This window comes from Adiantum capillus-veneris, chromosome 13 (assembly GCF_014529385.1).
Source record: "Adiantum capillus-veneris isolate H3 chromosome 13, ASM1452938v2, whole genome shotgun sequence".
NCBI lineage: Eukaryota > Viridiplantae > Streptophyta > Polypodiopsida > Polypodiales > Pteridaceae > Adiantum > Adiantum capillus-veneris.
Genome location: NC_140943.1, coordinates 152,923,541 through 152,927,000, shown reverse-complemented (window position 1 = coordinate 152,927,000; position 3,460 = coordinate 152,923,541).

The window sequence follows — 3,460 nt, the reverse complement described above, 5'->3', positions numbered from 1 at the left end:
CTCTTTTCCTCTCTCAATGTGTGTGCATTCTTTGATTATGCATGTGTGTGTGTGTGTGTGTGCGGTTTTTTGGTTTATGCATGCTCTCTCTCTCTCTCTCTCTCTCTCTCTCTCTCTCTCTCTCTCTCTCTCTCTCTCTCTTTTCCTCTCTCAATGTGTGTGTGCTTTCTTTGATTATGCATGTGTGTGTGCACATTTTTGGTCTATGCAAGCTCTCTCTCTTTTCCTCTCTCAATGTGTGTGTGGTTTCTTTGTGTATGCATGTGTGTGTGCATTTTTTGTTTATGCTTATGCTCTCTCTCTCTCTCTCTCTCTCTCTCTCTCTCTCTCTCTCTCTCGTTCTCTCTCTCTCTCTCTCTCTCTCTCTCTCTCTCTCAAAAACACAATGTGTGTGTGTGTGTGTGTGTGAGTGAGTGAAAGAGAGGGAGAGAGAAAGAGGGGAAGGGACCATGAGAGTGAGGAGAGGGAAGGAGCATACCTGGCTGTGTGTGTGTGTGTGTGAGAGAGAGAGAGAGAAGGAGAGAGAAAGAGGGGAAGGAAACATGAGAGTGAGAAGAGGGAAGGAGCATACCTTGCTCTCCTTCCTCTCCTCGTGTGTGTGTGTGTGTGTGTGGAGAAGAAAGAGAGAGAGAGAGAGAGAGAGGGAGAGCGTTACCTTGCTTGCTTGAGTGCACGTCCAAAACTCAGATCTGAGATCTGAGTTTTCGGATGCCCTCGGTTATTTTTTTTAGCCCTGCCGGTGTCGCTATTATCGTCGCTATGACCGTCACTATGAGCGTCGCTATGCTACTCTTGACATAGCGACGGTAATAGCGACGCCGGCAATTTTCATATTTCAGCGTCGCAGTATGAGCGTCGCTAATGTTAAGCATGGCTTGTAGTGTTCAAAGATGTAAGAATTCATCTACGACATTAAACATATTGATTGGGTATCTCCTATTGTGGTAGTACCCAAGAAAAATGGGAAGTTAAGAATCAATGTGAATCTCAAACAAGTAAATGCAGCCACCATTAGAGACAACTATCCCCTGTCAATAACAGATCATGTGATCAGAAGAGTTGCAGGGAAAGAAGCATATAGTTTCGTGGATGGTTTTTTTGGCTACAATCAGTTAACCATAAAATCAAAAGACCAACATAAGATGGATTTTGTCAGAGTGATTCCATTTGGCTTGACCAATGTACCAGCCACCTTCCAGAGATTGATGATTGATGCATTCAAAGAATATCTTAGACAATCCTTGGAGATATACATGGATGATTTGTGTGTCCACTCTCAAACAAGAAATGAGCACATAGAACACCTAAAAAAAGTCTGTGAGAAATGAAGATCTTATTGTATCGGTTTAAACCTAGAGAAGTGTGTCTTCATGGTAAGGCAAGGTAAGGTTTTGGGGCACATTGTGTCCAAAAATGGGATTTCTACCGATCAAGATAAAATACAAGTGATTGTGGAACTTCCAAGACCAACCAAAGTAAAAGAGATGCAAGCTTCTATGTGACACTACGGATATTACCGGCGATTCATATACATGTATGCCATTATAGCTAAACCTCTTTACGCTCTCATCACCAAGTTCAAGTGGACAGAAGAATGTGAAATTTTGCAAGCCCCTGATTGGAATAAGATATTTCATGTCCGTATAGATGCCTCAGCCTACGCCATAGGATGCATATTGGCACAGCTGAGAGAGAACAACATGCACTATAAGAGGATTTGTCTATAACCGCTAACATTACCGCGGAAAAACAAAGGAAAAAGGAGAGAGAAAAATTTGTGGGAGCGGTAATAAGCACGGCAATTGACGCAGTAGTGGTTTCTCAATAATATACGCGGTAATATTCATGGCAATATATCCGCAACTATTACCGCGCCAGCTGCAACACTTATTACCGTGCATATTGCTGCTACACATTAATTCAAAAATAAAGGTGCTCATTTGTTGGGTGGCCCAAATGAGCACCTTTATTTTTGACCTGCATAAAACAATGAAACATCAATTTTTTTTTGGAAGAGTATAAAAAGTACCAAAGAACTGAATTTGAATTTACTTTACCTTGACAATTTAAAATGCAGAAGATCAACTATTTAAAAAAGATACAATAAAAAGTAAATGATTGTATATACATTGTGCCACATTGGGACTTTACGAAAGTTTGGACAAAACATTTTTCTATCTAATCCTCCTCTATCTCGTCGTCATCCTGAGGCATGTATGTGATCACTTTGACTCTACATAAACCCAAACCAAATTAAACAATTATCAACATCTCAAAACAATTGATACAAAATTACTTGTTTAAACTTACCGCTTGTAGTGGTCCAACCATCGCGTCGAATTGCTCACGAGAGATGTGGTTGTTTTTGAACAACCATTGCCAAGTATCAAATTCTCTATGTTGCTCCCAATACTTGACCATCTCTCTGGTTGGTCGAGAGAGAGTGATGTTTTCCTAAGTTAGCAATAACAATACCAAATCATCAACTACAATCTTTATAATCACCGATCGAAATTATAATTCAATGAATCTTACATATTTATCCTTCCAAGCTCCCTTGCCTCCTGAGTCATAGTGCGTGGGAGTTTGTCTTGCACGAGCCTCGCGTTGTTGTCTGTATGATGAGCCCGTCGCAGCTTGATCGCTCTTCTCTTGATTTGCCCACTCCCACTCCGTGTCTGCCATGTTGTCACCACGGTAACTCCTGTCTGGATCTCTGACCTGGTTGGCTACTACGTGCCGCACACTGGATTGCTTGTTTTTTAGAGATGTCTTTATGTAGCCCTCCAACCATTGTTGTAAAAAATGTTGATCGGGGACGTTTGGAAATCTAGCTAACAGAGCGTCCTCAATGTACCGTGCATGATCGGACAGTTGGTCTCTAAACTTTATAAAACAGTTCTTATACGTTGAATGTATAAGAATTTGTAGATGGCATTGAAATGCCCTGTCCTGTGCTATGCCAAAATCCACCTCCCCACCATATTTAACCCTGTAGTAGCGCCCATGCGTGTCTGGCATCGGTGCGTCAATATCCTCATCCTCTGCGTCAGGGGTGGCATGCTCTGAAAGTGGGGACTCCGTTCCCCCACCACTACCAAAACATGCAAAACCACAAGATCCGCCGCCGCTTCGTCTCTCACGGCGCTCACTCCCCTGAGACGAGCGTCGATGCGTGCTGCCAGAGGAAGTTCGTCGACAATTTTTCTGGCAAAGCAGGAGTGGAATGGAGTGGCTTAGGACCCTGTGATGCCATGGGAGTGGGAACCTGCGATGCAAGGGGAGTAGGACCCTGCAATGGAATAGGAGTAGGACAATAGGAAGGGAGAGTAGAGGGAGGTGCCATCAGTGCGAGGCTCATGGTGTAGTCTGCGGAGAAATGATGTAGGTCTCAAGCTACTGCAGAGTGTAGCGGCCAAAAAAATCCTCCATCGAATGGAGGTACTGCTCTCGTAAAGAG